Raw genomic sequence first — 20,193 nt, 5'->3', positions numbered from 1 at the left:
CCAGTCTCCTCTGAACTGATGAGACCCATCATAAACTGGGGAAACTGCTTCGTTGAGCACCTCTGCTCCATCCGCCAAATGTCTTCCCAGTGGACAAATGTTTTAATTCTGATTTCCATTCCCAGTCCAACATGACAGTCCTTGCAGCACACACAAAATGCTGGAGGAACTCAGCAGGCCAGGCAGCATCTATGGAAAAGAGTGCAGTCAACGTTTCGGGCCGAGACCCTTCAGAGGACCTTGGTTGGTTCTTGGCCTCCTCTTCTTCCAAGGTGAGGCCATCCTTAGGGTGAAGAAACGACGACTTATGTTCCATCAAGGTACCCTCCAACCAGTGCACTAAATACCGATTTCTCCTTCCAGTGAACAATTCCCCCCCACTTTGACCTTTCACTTCTTCTCACCTGCCTATTATTTCCCCCCCCCACCGGATACCTCCTCCTTCCCTTCCCCCTATTGTCCACTCTCCTCTCCTATCAGATACTTTCTTCTTCAGCCCTTGACCCTTCTCACTCACATGACCCATCACTTCCAGCCAGCATCTTTCCCTTCCCTCCACCTCTTTATTCTGCCATCCTCCCCCTTCCTTCTTGAAAGAGGGTCTTGGCTGATCTGTCGACTGTTTATTCACTTCCATAGACGGTGCCTGGCATGTTGAGTTCCCCCAGCATTGTGTGTGTGTTACTCTGGACTTCTGGCATCTGCTGATTCTCTCATGTTTGAGATCTTCTTGTTTGGTAGTTTCACCCTGATTCTGTGTGTTTGGTGAGCCCAATGTAAGCCATCAGCAGTCTTCCAAGGGTGTGGCAGGGGATTGTTTGTGGACCAGACAGGTGGCTATTAGGTGTGTATTCTTTGTGCTTCTATTGCACCTACCTACATCCAAGCATTGCCCTGCATACCTCTCCCATCCATGTAGCTATCTAATTCCTAAATGTTGCAATTGAACCCAAATTGATCACTTCCACTGGCAACTCATTCCACACTCACACCACCCTCAGAGAGAAGTTCCCCTTAAATATTTCAGTTTTCACTCTAAACTTACGACTTCTCAGTTCATTGCACCCAATGCGAAGGGGAAAGGTCCTGCAAGCATTCATCCTATCTATACCACTCATAATTTTGTGAAACTCTTTCGGATCTCCCTCATTCTCCTGTGCTCGAGTCCTAACCTATTTAACCTTTCCCCTGTACACATGACCAAAGGGACAAACTGAAAGTTTGAAGGTGAGCTGATGGCATGAACATCAATTCTTCACTCTCTCTTTCTCTCTTCTCCCATTCCCCATTCCGACTCTCCTCTCACTGCCCATCACCTTCTCCCAGTGCCCCTCCTCTTCTCTTTCTCTCGTGGTTCCACTCTCCTTTCCTATCAGATTCTTTCCTCTACAGCCCTATATCTTTTTCACCTATCGCCTCCCAGCTTCTCACATCATCCCCCCTCCCCAACACACCCGGTATCACCTTCCAGCTTGGTCGCCTTCCCCTCCCCCCCCCACCTTATTATTATGGCTTCTGCCCCTCCTTCTGAGGCCCAAAATAACGACCGCTTACTCCCTGCATTGATGCTGTCTGGGCGGCTGAGTTTCTCCAGCTCTTTGTGTGTGTTGCTCAAAGAACTGGCAATGTTTTTAAGGTCAGTGAACACCTGAGCATTCTTTATGGAAAGTAGTGCAACGTGTTTACCTCTGTATATTACTGCAGCTACACTCAGTGACCACCTGTACTTATTAAAGTAGCCATTGAATGCACATTCATGGTCTTCTGCTGCTGTAGCCCGTCCACTTGAGGGTTCGGCATGTTATGCATTCAGAGATGCTCTTCTGCACACCACTGTTGTAACGTGTGGTTATTTGAGTTACCGTCAGCTTGAACCAGTCTGGCCATTTTCCTCTGACCTCTCATTAACAAACATTTTTGCCCACAGAACTGCCGCTCACTGGATGCTTTGTTTTTGTTTTTTTACACCATCCTCGGTAAACCCTAAGAGACTTTCGTGCGTGAAACTCCCAGGAGATCAACGGTTACTGAGATATTGCACTCTGTCTAGCACCAACAACCATTCCATGATCAGAGTCACTCAGATCATATTTCTTCCCCATTCTGATGTTTGGCCTGAACAATAAATGAACCTCTTGACCGTGTCTGCATGCTTTTATGCATTGAGTCGCTGGCACACGATTGGCTGATTAGATATCTGCATTAACAAGCAGGTGTACCTAATCAAGGGGCCTCGGAGTGTATCTCATTATGGAACAATGTACTAGGAAGCCAATGTTAAAGACAATTTGCTGCACTCAGCTACCTGTCAAACTGTGCTTATAACCTCTCATTAGTTGCAAAGAGATAACTTCACAACATCTTCAGATGTTTCTGCCTGAGGGTAGTGGAGGTGTCAAATAAAAATGAATTGGGTTTTAGATAAACACATTCACCTTGACGATGCAAGAAAAATGCTTTTCTTCAATTAAAAAAATACAAACTAAATGGCTGAACACAACCCACTTTAATGCCCTCAACCCTTCAAACAAATATTGTTCAGGCCCAACAGCTAGTTTTGGACACTCTCCCTCTGCCCTACAGAGGGACAAGAGATCCTGCAGTTGCTGGAAATCTTGAGCAACATGCACAAATTGCTGGAGCCATAATCAGTCACGGGTGGCGGCAAATGGAGCTTATTGTGCTTGGTTATCTGCAGGCCGGAGCCAACGAACAAGTCACAAGTGTTCAAAATGCATCATGCCAATCAACTTCGCAGCACCAATGGCATTAGCTGTGAAAACACTACCATTACGTGAAAAGTCTCTGCAGATGTACAAAGTGTGGCCACTTTATAAATTACTTCCACTGTACATTCATGGTCTACTGCTGCTATAGCTCATCTATTATTGTTCAACGTGTGGTGCTTTCAGAGATGCTCTTCTGAACACTACTGTTGTATGTTTTTTTTGAGTTATTGTCACCTTCCCATCAGCTTGAACCAGACTGGTCATTCTCCTCCAACCTCTCTCATTAACAAAACATTTTCCACTCAGAGAACTGACCCCCACTGGATGAATTTTCTGTTTTTCACACCATTCTCTGTAAACTCTAGAGACTGTTGAGCATGAAAATCCCAGGAGATCAGCAGTTTCTGAGATACTCAAACCACCCCCGTCTGGCATGCAACGATCATTCCATGGTCAAAGTCACTTAGATCACATTTCTTCCACATTCTGACCTTTGGTCTGAACAACAACTGAACTTCTTGACCACGTCTGCATGTTTTATACATTGAGGTGTTAACAAGCAGGGGTACTAGGACTTCCACCTCATCTATACCGCTCATGATTTTATAAACCTCCACAAGGTGATTCCCCCTCAGCCTCCTATGCTCTGGGGAAAAAAAGTCCTTGAATATTAAATGACTTGGCCTCCTCAGTGTTCCAGAGCAATGAATTCCAAAGATTCATTAACTGATTTGAGAGAAAGCTTGTATGCAATATCAAAACAAACAGAGTTTCCATGGATATGTAAACAGGAAGAATTAGCTCTGGTAAGTGTGGGAGTTCTAGACAACCAAGGCTGGTGAATTAATAACAGAAATAGTAGATTAAATATATTAAGTAATTTTTGGTTTCAAGTCAGACACTCCCAATATCCCTTAGATCACGGATGGGCTCATTTCAAATAATAGGAAGTAATTTGTAAAAATCCCAATTGCAGGGGATAAAAAGTTCAAAGTTCAATTCGAATTATTTATTTATTGAGATACTGTGCAGAATAGGCCCTCTGACCTTTCAAGCTGCACTGCCCGGCAACCCTAATCTAACGCTAGAGACAGTGAAGCCATTGGTTGGAGTTTATCAGAACTCGATAAATTCAGAGAGGGTAGCAGAAGGTTGGAAAAAGTCATGGACTCAAGCAGGGAGGAAGACAAAAGCCAAGGAATGATAGGCCAGTTAGTTTAACTTCTATTCTTGGCATTGTGCTGGAATCAATAATATGAGAAAATATCTACTAAGCTAACGATAATCAAATCCAGTCAACATAGTTTAATGAAAAATAAGTCAGGCTTGACAAATTTGCTCAAATTATTCAAGGATGTTATGGCAGTTCTTACACAAGTTGGTATATTATTTATAAGTTGTTGGTGAGGAATACACTGTACCTTGGTCACCGTCTAAGGAAAGATGTGGTTAAGCTGGAAAGAGTGCAGAGAAGATTAATAATGATGTTGCCAGGACTAGATTGCCTGAGCTTATTTAGAGATCTGGTGTAGATCAAGCCATTGCAACTCAACGAGCAGCACCTCCTCAATGGAACTGAGCTCCAAACTTCGACACTCGGAGCCGTATTAGCGTCGCAGTAACCGTTACGCCACCGTGGCAGAGAGGATGGCCAGGCTCTGAATGTAGGATTAGCTTCAGAGATCTAGACAGTACTGTAGCATAGTGGTTAGCGCATCCCTTTATGGTGCAAGTGACTGGGGTTCAATTCCCAACCCAGTCTGTAAGGAGTTTGTACATTCTCCCTGTCACCGTGTGGGTTTCCTCCGCTCACATTCCAAAGTACGGGTTAGTCGGTTCATTATTCACCTGTGTGGAATTGGGTGGTGCAGCCTCGTTGGCCCAGAAAGGACCTATTACCATGTTGTATCTCTAAATTAAATTAGATTAGATTAACTGTATTTGTGCACAGAACATAGCACAGTGAGTGCCCTTCAGCCCACAATGTTGTGTCAATCTTTTAATCTACTCCAAGAGCAATCAAACCCTTCTCTCCTATACAGTCCTCCATTTCTCTATCATCCATAATCCAAATGTCAATGTACCCATAAGTACATTGAATCATACAATGAAATGCATTTTTTCCCATCAAATCATATTAGCAAGGATTGTGATACCATGCCTTTAGCATCAACTCAGCATGTCTACAACTTACGGACCCTCAGTGTACATCTTTGGAATGTGGAAGGAAACCAGAGCACCCGGAGGAAACCTACACAGTCACAGGCAGAGTGTACAGGCAGTGACGGGAACTGAACCCCGGTCGGTGATCGTCAGCTGGTGCTGAGAACCACTGAACTAACTTACACTACTATGCTGCAGAATGCAGAAGAAGTTTATAAGATCTTGAGGGGCGTAGATAGACTTCTCCCCAGGACAGTGGGAGTTCAAAACTAGAGAAAATATTAGGGTGAAAAGGGAAAGATTTAAAAGGGACCCAAGGAGCAATTTTATCATGCAGAGGGTGGTGAGTATATGCCAGAGGAAGTGGTTTGCGGGCATCTTCTCCCTTCCTTTCTAGTCCTGATGAAAGGTCTAGCCCAAAACCAACTGTTTTATTTGTTCCCATAGATGCACACACAGTAGTCAAAGGTTAAGGGCAAATGGTAAAATATTTAAGGGAAACCTGAGGGGGAATTTTCACTCAGGGGGTTGTGAGAGTGTGGAACGAGCTGCCAGAGGAAATGGTGGCTACCAATTAAATTGTAACGTTTAAGAGAAAATTGGATTGGCACATGGGTGGGTGGTGTTTGGAGGGACGTGGCCTAGGTGCAAATTGATGGGACTGGGGGGCATCAACTAGATGGGCTGAAGGGCCTGTTTGTGTGCTGTAGTGTTCTCTGACTCTTAGACATGGAGGATATTTGTAGCAGTTTTAGTCAAACTACTCCTAGATCAAACTTGTACCTTATACACATCATAATCTTCTATTGTTTTAAGTTAGTATATTATTGGAGACAGTTCACAACACCATATGACAATATATAACACATTCCCTTGGCATATGTCAGCAATTGACAGAGTCTCCCAGAAATGCATCAGTGTCTGAGGCCACTGGGGAAAGTCCGAAGGCCCAAGACTGCAAGTCTCTGAGTTCACGAGAAGCTGGAGGCCTGGAACGGGGCTTGGAGGACTGGATGAGTGGGTGGGGGTGAGTGGGATGGAGGAGAGGGGCCTGTTTTGCTGCTTGTTTCCTCTGTGCTGTTCTACCGAGCATTGTAGATAAACCATGTTGGTGCTTGAAAGTGTGGTGACACTTGCGGGCTGCCCCGACACATCCTCGGGTTGTGTTTGATGCTCACCCCAGTGACACATTTCACTGTATGTTCTGATGTAGATGTGATAAATAATGGGAGCTATCACAGTATAACAGTTAGCTTAAGGGTATTACAGCTTGGGGCGTTGGAGATGCGAGTTCGATGCCGGCGTCATCCGCAAGAAAGTTTTTCTTTTCTTTTTTTTCCCCCTGTGTGCGTGGGTTTCCTCTGGGTGCTCTGGTTTCCTCCCACAGTCCAAAGACACACCGGGTAGTGGTTAAGTGATCACGATAAACTGCCAAGTGATTAGGCTACGGTATACTGATGGGTTTCTGGAGAGTGTGACTTGTTCTATGCTGCGTTGCTAAATAGATAAATAAATCTAAATCTGAAATGTGTTGGTGTCTGCCAGGAGGGACAGATTACTGAGGACAGGTGGAGGGGAGGGTGGGTGTCCCAGGATCATGTCATCGTCTTCCAAAGATTCCTAGCGTTGGGCAGGTACCTGCCAGCGATTCCTAGGAACTAGCTGACAAGTGACAGACATTTCCAGGAACCTGCAGATACCTACCAGTTTCCTGGGAACATGACAACATCTGACAGTGTTTCCTAGGAATGCCTTGCCCTCTGCCAGAGATTCCCAGGAATGTGTCACTAGCTGCCAGAGGTTCCCCGAGATGTTTGGAAATCTCAGCTCACCCATCGGGAACTTGAAAGGCTGCCAAGACTAGTGACATTGTTGCGTCTATTTTTTAAAAATCTGTTATTGTACAACATAGGCTAGACTGAAGGAGCAAGCATCCATTTCCACAAAAACACACACAAAAAAATGTGTGTGCAGAGAAAATAAAACGATTGAGAGGTCACTTAAAAAAAATCAATAAAAAGACTACCATACAAAATAGGAGTGAAGAGTTAGCATATAAAACTTGGAGTCGTATAACACTTCAGCAAGCCCTTCAGCCCATCTAATCCATGCTGAGCTATTAATTGGTCTAGTTGCATTGACCTGCACCCAGACCACAGCCCTCCATTCTTCTCCCATCCATATATCTATTCAAATTTCTCTTAAATGCTGAAATCAAACCCACATCCACCACTTTAACTGGTAGGTCATTCCACACTCTCACCACCCTCTGAGTGAAGAAGATCCCCCTCATTTTCCCCTTGAACAGTTCGCTTTGAGTGTCCATAGGTTGTGGGAACAGTTTAGTGCTGGGGTGAGTGAAGTTATCCCTTCTAGTTAAAAGCCCGATTGTCATAGGGTAATAACTGTTCCTGAACCTGGTGACACAGGTCCTGAGACCCCTATAACCCCACCACCCCCACCGACAGCACCAGCGAGAAGAGGGAATTATATATTAAAAAAAAGTTAAGTTACAGATATGGAATAAAACGTACATTAATACATAAACACCAGCATGTATAGGCACATAGATGAAAACAAATATGCAGGGTTACGTGGAAGAGAAGGGTTAGATTGATTTTAGTGTAGGTCTAAAGGTTGGTGCAACATTGTGGGCCGTAGGGTCTGCACTGTGCTGGAAAGTTCTTTGTTTTCTATTGTCTGACTGATCAAGGAGAAAAGAACATAGAACATAGAAATCTACAGCACATCACAGGCCCTTTGACCCACAATCTTGTGCCGACCATGTAACCTACTCTAGAGACTGCCTAGAATTTCCCTAGCGCATAACCCTCTATTTTTCTAAGCTCCATGTACCTATTTAAGAGGCTCTTAAATGACCCTATTGTATCCGCTTCCACCACCACCACTGGCAGTGCAATCCACACACCCACCTCTCTGTGTGTGAAAAGTTTACCCCTGACATTCCCTCAGTACCTATTTCCAAGCATCTTCAAACTGTGCCTCCTCGTATTAACCTTTTCAGCCTTGGGTAAAAAGCCTCTGGCTATCCACATGATCAGTGCTCCTCATCATCTTATACACCTGTATCAGGTCACCTCTCATCCTCCATCGCTTCAAGGAGAAAAGGCCGAGTCCACTCAACCTATTCTCATAAGGTACGCCCTCCAATCAGGGCAACATCCTTGTAAATCTCCACTGCACTCTCTCTACAGTATCCACTAAGATTGAAGAACTAGGCCTATTTGTCACACATACATCAAATATACAGTGAAATGCATCAGTACTGTTCTATGTTCAGTATGACTGAGGATTTCTTTCCAAGTCGAATGAGCTGAATGAATTCTTTCTGCAACATACAGCTCTTCAGCGGACACTAGGGACGCGTGCTGCATGAACCGCGTGGTCAACGCTACTTTACTGACAACTTCTAAGCGCCTGCATGCTCTGCCTCCCTAGAAGGTCTCAGCACAACATTTGCACACATCGACATGCTGAGTGTTCACAATCGATCACTGTGGATGACTGCCAAAGTGGCCCCAACACCCACCTTCCCTACAAGGGTTCACTTGTTAAGTGAAGAGCACAAAATAGGCAGGAGCAAAGTTTTTCCCAGTGGTGAGACTTCGACTGAAGGGAACCTTATTTATTGCCACATACCACGTGGGCTGACTTTATTACAGCCTCGGAGCTTTGCAAGATTGCCACTGTTTGGCATGCAGGTCGGTCATAAAGTGGCATTTGTGTGCTTTAGTATCAGAGTTTTTTTTAATATTATTTCTCAATATTATTCTCACTTTTTTTTGTATCTGCAGTTTGGTTTTTTTTTGCACATTAGATATCTGACCCTCTGTGTGCAGTTTTTTAATGTTTCCATTGTATTTCTGTATCTCTACCATGAATGCCCGCAAGGAAGTGTATCTCAGGGTAGTATATTGTGACATGTACGCAGTTTGATAATAAATTATTATTTTTTATTTTATTCCATGATACAGTGTGAAACATGCCCTTCTGGCCCAACAAGTCACATTGTCGGTAAACCTATTCAACCCTAGCCTAACTATGGGACAATTTACAATGATAAATTAATTGACTGACCAGCACATCTTTGGAATGTGAGAGGACATCAGAGCTCCTGGGATGGGACGAAGCCCACAGGGTCATGAGGAGATCATACTGAAACTCCTTCCAGAAGGCAATGGAGTCAACTCCCAACTCTGGATTGGCCTGTCCAGTAACAGCATCATAGTAACCGCTATGCTAATTTACTTTGAACTTTAACTTTGAAAGCGGGACGGGTTTTATTTTCACCACACTTTTTTTTTAAAAAAAGAGAAACAGTTTTCACTATGCCACTGGTTCAGCTGAAGCAGGTTTGAGTTAGTATGTGAGCAATGGGATGGTAAAGCTTGCATATCGAACATAACCCAGCACAGCACAGGAGCCTACAATAGCCCACAATCTCTTTGCCAACCCTGATAGCAAATTAAAATAATCCCTTCCATTTACACATGATCTGCACCCTTCACAAACCAGCCCGCTCTCCATTGACTCTGCTACACCACTCACTACCTCGGTCAAAGACCCCACCCACCCTGGGCACTCTATCTTCTCACTCTCCCATCTGGCAGAAGGTACAAAAGCCTGAAAGCATGTGCCACCAGGCCCAGGGACAGCTTCTACCACACTGTTATAAAGAGCAAAGATTAAAGATCAGCTTCATTTGTCACATATACATCAAAATATACAGCAAAATGCACTGTTTGCATCAAATCTAATCAGTGAGGATTGACTGAGGCAGCCTGCAAAGTCGCCATGTTTCCAGCACCAACATAGCATGCCCACAACTTACAAACTCTAACCGTGCATCTTTGGAACATGGAAGGAAACCGGAGCACTCGGAGGAAAGCTACACAAAGGTAAGTTTATTATCAAAGTACATATATGTCACTATAAACAACCTGCAGATTGATTTTCTTGCGGGCATGTTCAATAAACCCATAACAGAGTAATAACCATGTTAGTATCAATGAAAGACCGCACCAACTTGGGCAGTCAGTGTACAAAAGATAGCAAACTGTGCAAATGCAAACAGAAAGTAATAATTAAAATGAGTAAATAAGCAATAAATATCGAGAACATGAGATGAAGTGTGAATCTTGGGGTGTATGTACAATTTGCTTACCGACAGTGGTGGGAATTGAACCCTGATCTTACAGTTGATGCTGGAGTGTTACGTTAACAACTATAATTCCATGCCACTCTATTTAATCGTCATCGTTATGCGCCGTGTCATACACCAGTGATCATGGTTTTTCACCATGATGTTCTTGGCAAAGTTTTCTACAGAGATGGTTTGCCATTGCCTTCTTCTGGGCAGCGTCCTTACAAGACAGATGATCCCAGCCATCATCAATACTCTTCAGAGATTCTCTCCCTGGCATCAGTGGTCGCCAGCTGCACATACGACCACCCACCACCTGCTCCCGTGGTTTCACGTGACCCTGACTGGGGGGGGGGGTGGGGGGCACTGAGCAGATGCCCAAGCGTCACCTGCAGGCTGATTGAGGGAAGGAACGCCTTAGACCTCCTTTGGTAATGTATCTGCACTCCACCACCCAGCATCACATGGGTTAATGCACAGAGTGAACTTGGGGTCCAAATTCATCATTGCCTGACAGCGGCATCACATGGGTTAATGCGCAGAGTGATCTTGGGGTCCAAATTCATCGCTGCCTGACAGTGGCATCACATGGGTTAATGCGCAGAGTGACCTTGGGGTCCAAATTAATCGCTGCCTGACAGTGGCGTCACATGGGTTAATGCGCAGCGTGACCTTGGGGTCCAAATTCATCATTGCCTGACAGTGGCATCACATGGGTTAATGCGCAGAGTGACCTTGGGGTCCAAATTCATCGCTGCCTGACAGTGGCATCACATGGGTTAATGCGCAGAGTGACCTTGGGGTCCAAATTCATCGCTGCCTGACAGTGGCATCACATGGGTTAATGCGCAGAGTGACCTTGGGGTCCAAATTCATCGCTGCCTGACAGTGGCATCACATGGGTTAATGCGCAGAGTGACCTTGGGGTCCAAATTCATCGCTGCCTGACAGTGGCATCACATGGGTTAATGCGCAGAGTGACCTTGGGGTCCAAATTCATCGCTGCCTGACAGTGGCATCACATGGGTTAATGCGCAGAGTGACCTTGGGGTCCAAATTCATCGCTGCCTGACAGTGGCATCACATGTGAAAGAGCATTTATGGCATGCTTGCTTTTATTAGTTCAGGCATTGAGTTCAAAAGTTAGTAAGTTATCTTGCAGCTATATAAAACTCTGGTTAGGCCACATCTGCAGTGTTGCATTCATTATTGGTTGCATTCTTTTGAAAGTATGTAGAGATTTGGAGAGGGCAAGAAGAAAGAAAACAACGAAAACTGATGGAGGCCAATAGAAAGTACAGTTCAATAATCACACAAATCTCAGAATATTGAAAACATCCTCTGTCAGCTTGTCACATTTGGAGAGATACTGTGAAAACTTCTGTCTTTCACACTATTCAAACAGATCAAAGCATTACCACAGAGCAGATGTAGAGCAAGGTATGACAATAACAATGCAGAATAAAGTGTTACGATTACAGTACAGGCTGACAATTGAGTGCAGGCTGATAAGGCAGATTGTGAGATCAAGAGTCCATCTTATAAATGAAATCTATTAAACACTGGAAGACTTAGAGGGGATGTGGAAGGGATGTTTCCTGTAGTGGGGGAGTCTGGGATCAAAGGGCCCAGCCTCTAAATAGAGGGACGTCCCTTTAAAACAGAGATGAGGTGAGTTTTCTTTAGCCACAGGGTGGTAAATCTGTCGAGTTCATTGCCACAGATGACTGTAGAGGCCCAGTCATCGGTATATTTAAAGCAGAGGTTTTGATTGGGAAGGTTACAGGGAGAAGGCACGAGAACGGAGCTGAGAAGGAAAATAAGTAAGCCGTGATGGAATGGCAAAGAAGATTCGATGGGTCAAATGGCCTAATTCTGCTTCTATGTTCGATGGTCTTATCATACTAGGGAACCATTCAACTGTCTTATAGCAGTAGGTTAGAAACTGTCCTTGGGCCTTGTGGTAGGCACTTTCAGGGTTTTGTATCTCTGCCAGGCCAGAGCCGGTGTGGTCCTTGATGGTTTCAGCTGCTTTATCAAGGCTACGAAAAGAGTAGAGAGAATTGAAATTGAAGAGGGGATCTGGAATGTGCTGCTAACAAGACAGTAGGCATACAGCAGTGAAGCAGCGCCTGGTCAAGTACTTGGCGTAGGTTAAGGACCTAATGGCTGTTTAGGCCTGTTTCTGCACTGTACAACTGGGAGGACTGCCTTGGTACTACCATGACGGCAGCAGCACCTTTTTCCATTCTGGTTCCCCTCTCGCCCGTTCTCTTCTCCCAACGTCCATCACTTCCCATGGGTTCCCCTCCTCCTTCCCTGCCTCCCATGGACCACTCTCCTCTCTTAACAGATCCCTTTCTCTTCAGCCCTTTACCTCTTTGATCTATCACCTCCCATCTTCTTACTTCATCCCTCCTGCCCCACCTGGTCTCACCTACCCAACCTTCCAGTTTGTACTGCTTCCCCTCCCCTACCTCCTTATTCTGGCTTCTTCTCCCTTTCTACCCAGTCTTGATGAAGGGCCTCAGTGCAAAACGTTGACTGTCTATCTATTTCCATACATGCTGCCTGACCTGCTGAGTTCCTGCAGCATTTTGTGTGCGTTCTCACGTCTCTAGACCGGGAGTTGAACCTCTCACCTGCTGACTCACTGCCATGTGAAAGGGAGCGACTAAGCCACAGCTGTGCACAACAGGAGGAGGAGGAGGAGGGAAGGCAGGGGAGCGGAGAAAAGAGATTTCACATTTCCTGGATCAACTTTCCCCGCAAATTAACAAAATCCCCGAGCACCAAGAAAGCAATCAAGAACCCCTTGCAATGCGAAAGGAATTTGAGTCCGCTCAGCCGTCATGGATTAGAGCCTTTATTCATCAGCACTGCCGCTGTTTAGATGGACGACCTGACCCCAGTGTCATCAGTAAACGTCAGAAACGCTCGACAGGTCAGGCAGGCCTTCTCGGCACTTCCTGTAACCCTCCATAGCACTGATAGCACTACCTGCCATCACTGAGACCTCGACTGCAGATGGTAGGTTAAGGAAAGCCTTTCATTGCACTTAGTACATCAAAACAAACTCGAAGAAGCATGTCTGGAGCTTGTTAGGGGAGGGCTGAGTGCCGGCGAGGGTGGGAGAGGGGGAAACGTCCTGTCCTGAATGCCTAAACCTAGCTGCCGGTGAACATTGGCCAGAGGGCTGCAGGAGGAGCTGGGGAGATGGAGAGAAAATGAGGGAGATGGGGGAGGTGAGTGAGAGGGAGATAAACACACACACACGCGGAGAGAAATGGACACACACAGAGAGGGGGAGAGATACATATAAACAGAAAGAGAGAGAGACCGAGACAGAGGTAGGTGGAGAGAGGGGGAAGAGGGAGACGCGAGAGTGGAAGAGAGGGAGGAGGATGACGGAGGGGGAGGAGAAGGTATTGTGGGAGGGGTTGGAGTGATGGGAGGAGGTGGGGAGTATTGTGGGGAGGTGGGGGAGAGGGGGCAGAGAGGGTGGGTGGAGGTGAGGGGAGACACACACAAAGAGACAGAATTGTGAAGAGAGATTTCTGGACATCAGAAATAAGATTTCTCACAGCAGCACTTGAAATTAAAATGAATTGCAGCAGACATCATTATTGTCAGCTACCTGGTTGCTTATATAAATAAAGCAACCATTCAACAAATTAAATTCCTCCAGTCAGAAGCGTGTTAGATCCTGGGAGTTTGAGTTCAACAACTGCTCTCCAGTGCACCATCCAGTTTACTGCACGATTCAGGATCTTCCAGGCTGTACTTGGGCACAGAGCTATTAACAGAACTGAACTTTGAACAGTACAGCACAGGAACAGGTCCTTTGGTCCAGATTACTTTTGCAAATCACAATACCAAGTTAAACTAAACCTCTTCAGCTTCTCATTCCCATTCTGAAAGGTTGCTCATTCCTTCCTCTATTGCCATGATAAGGCCACTCTCAGGATGAAGGATTCCTGATGGCATGAACATCAACTTCTCTAACTTCCAACAATTGCTCCCCCTTCTCTCTTTTTAGCATTCCCCTCTCACCTCTTCCCTTCTCATCATCTCCCTCTGGTGTCCCTCCACCTTCCCATTCTCCATGGTCCACTCTTCTCTCCTACCACCTAACACATGACAGTTTTTACTTGGTTCCCCAAGAACACGCATTCCCCCTCCCCGATCTCAACTACTACTACTAGTTTGTACTCCTCCCCCTTTTTATTCTAGCTTCTGCCCCAGTCCTTTCCAGGCCCTAAAACTTCGACTGTTTATTCTTCTCCATAGATGCTGCCTGACCTCCTGAGTTTCTCCAGTAACACACACGCACACAAAACGCTGGAGGAATCTCCTGCCTTCTCCCCATATCCCTTCATGCTCTGACTAATCAAGAATCTAAAATGTACCCAATGACTTGGCCTCCACAGCCACCTGTGGCAATGAATTCCACAGATTCTCCCTTCTCTGGCTAGAGAAATTTGCCCTCATCTCCATTCTAAAAGGACAACCCTCCATTCTGAGGCTGCGTCCTCTGGTCTTAAGATCCCTCCACCATAGGAAACATCCTCTGCACATCTACTCTATTGAGGCGTTTCAACATTTGATGGGATTCCCTCCCCCCGCCACCGATTCTTCTGGATTCCAGTGAGTAGAGGCCCAGAGTCATTAAACGCTTTTCATATGACATGCCTTTCAATCCTAGAATCATTCTCATGAATCTCCGCTGAACCCTCTCTAATATCAACACATCCTTTCTAAGAAAGAGGTACAAGTGAGGTCACACCAGTGCTTTATAAAGCCCTAGCATTACAGCCGTGCTTTTACTTAAGGAGAACTTGAGGGGAAAACTTCACTCAGAAGACAGTGCAAGGATGGAGAAAGATGCCAGTGGAAGTGGTGGCTGCACGTTCAACTGCAATATTTAAGAGAAGTTTGGATAAGTACATTGGTGGGAGAGGCATGGAGGGATATGGTCCAGGTGTGGGTCAATAGGACTGTGTGGAATAACAACTTTCCCCAGACTAGATGGGCTGAAAGTTCTGTTTCTGTGCTGTAGTGCTCCATAACTAAAGGATTCACAAGGATATTACCAAGACTGGAGAATTTGAGGTGTAAGGAAAAATTAGATTGGGTGGGATTGAAGTACAGGGGGCTAAAATGTTGCAGTGTTGCTGGGACTAGGCAGAATAACAGTTCAGCATGGACTAGATGAGCCAGAGGCCTTATTTCCTTGCCACAGTGCTCTATGACTCTAGAAAAGATGCCATTAAGATGGAAAGGCTATGGAGGAGATTTACAAAGAGATTGACAGATTTCAAGGAACTAAGTTATGGAAATAGGTTGAGATTTCATTCATGAGAGCGTTGAAAACTGAGCTGACTTTATGGAGGTTGTATAAAGTCATGATGGGAAGAGATGGGGTGAAATTGCCTTTGTCCCAGACTGGGGAATCAAAACCAAGACAGCATGAGTTTACAGTAGAGGGAAGAGATTTCCTAAGAAACTGAGGGGAAGTCATATCAGAAAGAGGATATTCAGTATGTGGAATGAGCTGACTGAGGAAGTGGTTGAGGCAGGCACATTAACTACATTTAAAAGGTACATGGACAGGAACATAGATAGACCAGAGCACAAAATGAAGCTGAATGAGGCCATTCAGTCCATCACGTCTGCTCTGCCATTTCATCATAGTTGATATATTTTCACTCTCAGCAGCATTCCTCTGCCTTCTCCCAGTAACCTTTGATGGCCTCGCTAATCAAAAATCTGCGATCCTCCACTTCAAAATTACCAATGATTTGGCTTCCACAGCCATTTTTGGCAATGAATTCCACAGGTTCACCACCTTCTTGCTGAAGAAATTTCTCCTCATCTCTGTTCTAAACAGATGTCCTATTCTGAGGCCTCTGGTCCTAAACTCCCTGACTACAGAAAACATCCTCTGCGCATCCATTCTGTCTAGGCCTTTCGATATTCGCTAGGTTTTCTGACATCACCCCTCATTCTTCTAGACTTCAAAAGAACAGGAAAGGCGTTCCCTAACTGGGGCCCATAGACCCTTTGGCTGATGACATTAAAAAGGTTGGGAACCCTGCTTAGACTGGGATATGGGCCAAATGGGAATGTTGGTCAGCATGAACCATTTGAGTCTGGTTCTATGACTAACGAAATGTATTTTTGTTACAGCACAGTAACGGGCCAATGAGCCTACACCACCGAAGTACCCCTGGTGAGCAATTAATCTACTGAGCTGCCTATCTTTCGAATGTGGGGGGAAACCGGAGCACCCATGAAGGCTAGAGTCATAATGCAGGTAAAGGAACAATTTGGCCCAACTGGCCAGTGCCAATCATTGTCCTCAGTTATCAGCATCTGGTCTGTAGGCCTTTGTTGCAATTGAAGTGATTCCTTCAGTAACCATCTGGCGGTCGGTAAAGGAAGTACTGAACTCCAGGACAGGAAGTTCAGCTGCGCAAACACTCCTAACACGGTGTAATACAGAACCGACATCTCTATGCGGCAAATCATCCCATTTGATTCTCCCCCACATTTCCATCAGCTCCGCCACCAGGCTGACCCCTCACGTACACACAGGGGGTAATTTACAGCTCTGGATCAACCCGCCAACCCACAGGTCCTTTTGGTGTCCCTGGGAAACCAGCAAGGAGATCATGCAAGTGTTACATAGCTGAAGTCAGTACGTGCTGAAGTTGGGTCACCAGAGGCACTAGTGGTACCAGCTGTGCCAACTGAAGCCTTGTCAGATCAGGGGCAGCAAATGCACAATGGGTACATCCACACATCAGCATGGAGACAGATACAGACACACACACACACAAACAGGTACAGGGACAGAGATATATAGGAGTAGAGTAGACAGAGAAACAGGGAGGGGATACATAGACAGGTAGAGAGACACAGAGAAAGAAACAGATAGACACACGCATAGGGTGGGAGATAGACACACACACACTCACACAGGTAGACAGATAGACACATAGAAGGAGGGGAAGAGCAAGAGCGACACACGCATAGACACGCAGAAACAAACACATACACACACTTATAACATTAGCGTTTAAAAAGCCACAGTCCGCCATGACAGCAGTGTGTGACACACAGGGTACAGCAAATGCCGGAATCGGGAGCAACAACCGGTCTGCTGGAAGAACTCAGCGGGTCGAGCAGCGACTGTGGGGAGCGGTGGGGGCGGGGAAGAGGAATCGTCGTCGTGTCAGGTTGAAACCTCACATCAAATATCAACCAAGAGCTGGGAAAGGGGACAATTTCGGGCTAACATCGACGCAATGGGCCAAACGCCCTCTTGCCATGAATGAAACGGATTAAAGGCGTCAGCTGTAATGGCCAACCACCAGAACTACGATCAAAAGGAAGGCATAGCTCCGCCGGCTCACTGTGAACCACCAACCTCCCCTCACGTACAGGTTCCCCATTCCCCACTACTTTATCCTCCTGCCGGAGTCACCGCAAGTACAGACACTCCTGCACCGAGCGTCACTTTATGGACACACAACCAATGTATATGAGCTGTCTTATGTGTTTATATTTATCCTGTTCTGGTCTCGTGCACCACCCCCTCAACTGAAGGCCGCCCTTTAGAATGGAGACAGGAATTTCGTTAGCCAGAGAGTGGCGAATCTGTGGAATTCGTTGCCACAAACTGCCGTGGAGGCCAAGTGATCGGATAAATTTAAAGCGGAGGTTGATAGTTTCTTGATTAGTCAGGATTACGGGAAGAAGACAGGAGAATAGTGTTGACAGGGACAATAAATCAGCCATGATGGAAATGGCGAAGCAGTCGGGATGGGCCGAATGCCCGACTCTACGCCTATGCTTTATGGTCTGGTGCTATTAGCTAATTGTAAGTATTTATGATTATTGTGTCCTCTGCGCTGCGTCTGATAATCATTTCGTTCTCCTTCACACTCGTGTACAGACAAATGACATTAAATAATCCTGAATCTCGCCCCTCTCCCGCCGTCTGTCGCTCCCTCCCGTCCCAGCGGCCGGACCCTGGGAATGCTGAGAAGCGACTCGGCGGGACAAACAGAACGAATACAAAGTATGATTAATTTAAACAACTGCACGCAGTCCACACACACACACACTCACAAATACACAAAGCGCCGCGGCGTTTCCTCTCCCTGACGGGGAATCTCCTAACTCCCATATTGATCTTCCAACCCCGGGGAAATCCCCCGTGTCACTCAGTTACACCCAGCCGCCTCTGATCCAGCCTTTAACTGTTTACGAGCGAGGCCGTGTCTGTGCCTGGCCAACAGCGGGCGGAGACTGCGATAAGGAGTTCCTTTGCAGGGCAAGGTGACTGGAGAATGAGGGTCGGCTGCTTGGTGTGTCCACACCGACCCAGGGGAGGGTGAACCCAGCCGGTCGCGCACGCAGGCTGGGAAAGGCGGTCGGCGTCTGGCCGGGGGTGCCGTTTCCCCGGCACCAGCCCCCCGGAGAGCCCTCCCTCTCCGAGCGCGTCATGGAAACATTCCCGGAACCGCTCCAGGGTCCGCCCACACAGGCTCTTCCGAAACACCGGCAGCCGGGTCCGGGGAGGGACATGAACTGGAGCCGGGCCAGCAACCGGGCTGCCTTAAGCCGGGACAACCCGGTCTGGGATCCCCCATCAGAATCGGAGTAACGACTCCAAATGACCCGCGCCGGGATCCTGAGATAGAACCGGTGCAACGACACGGAGGCAATAACCCGATCTAGGATCCAGACTGGAACCGGAGCAACAAACCGGGACCAATAATCCGGGCAGGAACCGGAGAACCAGAGCAACGAGCCGGGTGCAATGACCTGGGCCGGAATCCCGGACTAGAACCGGAGCAATAACCCGGCCGGGAGCCAGGACTGGATTCACAGCAAAGATCCGTGGGGAGGTGGGGGGTCAAGACCGGGACTAAAATCGTGTCACTAAACCAGGCCGGGGTCCCGGACTGCAACCGGAGTAATTAGGGTCAGGAACGGGGTTAAAACCGGAAAAACAGTTCGGGGTCGGCATCCAGGCTAAATCCAGAGCAACTACACGGGTCAGCGGGTCAGGGTCACGGACTAGAACGGGAGTAATCACCCGGGTCCAGTCTCAGGTTTAGAACCGGGATCGGGGAAACCAGGATCAAACCGGAGTGGCCGGTATCTGGTCTAGTACATGACAGCGGCACCGACACGGAAACAGCCACTAACAATATTATTTACTCAGGGTGACATGTAACAGCCATCAGTCCTCGCTATCGACTCGACCCGGTTCACCGGCTCACATCCTTGTACAGATCTCCCCTCGGCTAAGGGTGTTTCCCACACGTCCCCTCCCCCCTCCCGGTGAACCCGGGGATTCTACTGCGTTACAGCAAAAAATCCTCTCCATTCGCCCTTTCGCCGTCCGGGTTACTACTGCAATATAAATTATTTTTTTTTTCCGTGCAAGAACAACGTTGCAGTTCGGTTGCAATCTCCCTTCCAGAGGAAAAAAAGACACATTATATATTTATATATAAAACATTAAGGAAAGAAAAAAAAATCTTACCGCAAGAAACAAATCCCGGCTTTCCCCGACAAAAGTTATTTTGAAAACAACCCAACCCGCGGGGGGGGGGGGGGGGGAAGGTGATTGTCACGGTACAGATCATTCGCGCCTGTCGGTTTAGTGGGCGTATTCCTCGGTTTTACATGATTTAATTCACCTGCAAGAGGGGGATTCTCGCTGCTCGCCTCTCTTCTCTCCGGTTCCTGTCCCTCGGTGCACGGGTTGTGTGTGTGTGTGTGTGTGTGTGTTGTCGGCTGACGGGCTATTCCTGGCAGTAATTCCCAGAATAGAAATTGTTTGAAAAAAAATCTTGGAGACTCGGTTCCGTGACGTTGTTGGATCTCCCAGCGCGGCGCTCAGTGAGGCGCAACGCCACTACTGGTCCCACAGAGAGAGGCGGGGGGGCGAAAAGGAATATCAAACAGAGAGCTATCTTAATCAAAGTTTTATAACCATAGACGGAATCTTATCAGGGAAATCAGTCATTGCCAACGGCGGGTTGAAGGAATTGCACGTTTGACCTTAGCATTGAACGGGGGGGGGGGGGCAGGGTTGGGAGTTACGTGTGTGTGTGT

General features: G+C 46.7%; 1 protein-coding gene across 2 annotated transcripts in view; it reads right to left on the bottom strand.

Moving 5' to 3' along the window:
* hivep2a (HIVEP zinc finger 2a) overlaps window positions 1–19,880 on the bottom strand; it is a 236,380-nt gene extending 216,500 nt beyond the window's left edge. The window contains exon 1 of one of the 2 annotated variants that reach the window (XM_059985531.1): window positions 19,776–19,880. The gene's annotated coding sequence lies outside the window, so the exon portion shown is untranslated. Of the gene's footprint in view, window positions 1–19,618; window positions 19,680–19,775 lie in introns of those variants that run through there. The other variant, XM_059985532.1, reaches the window with a different exon arrangement.
* Window positions 19,881–20,193: the final 313 nt, after the last annotated feature.

The sequence above is a fragment of the Hypanus sabinus genome, chromosome 12, assembly GCF_030144855.1.
Source record: "Hypanus sabinus isolate sHypSab1 chromosome 12, sHypSab1.hap1, whole genome shotgun sequence".
Lineage (NCBI taxonomy): Eukaryota > Metazoa > Chordata > Chondrichthyes > Myliobatiformes > Dasyatidae > Hypanus > Hypanus sabinus.
This window is presented reverse-complemented; position numbering and strand designations above follow the sequence as displayed.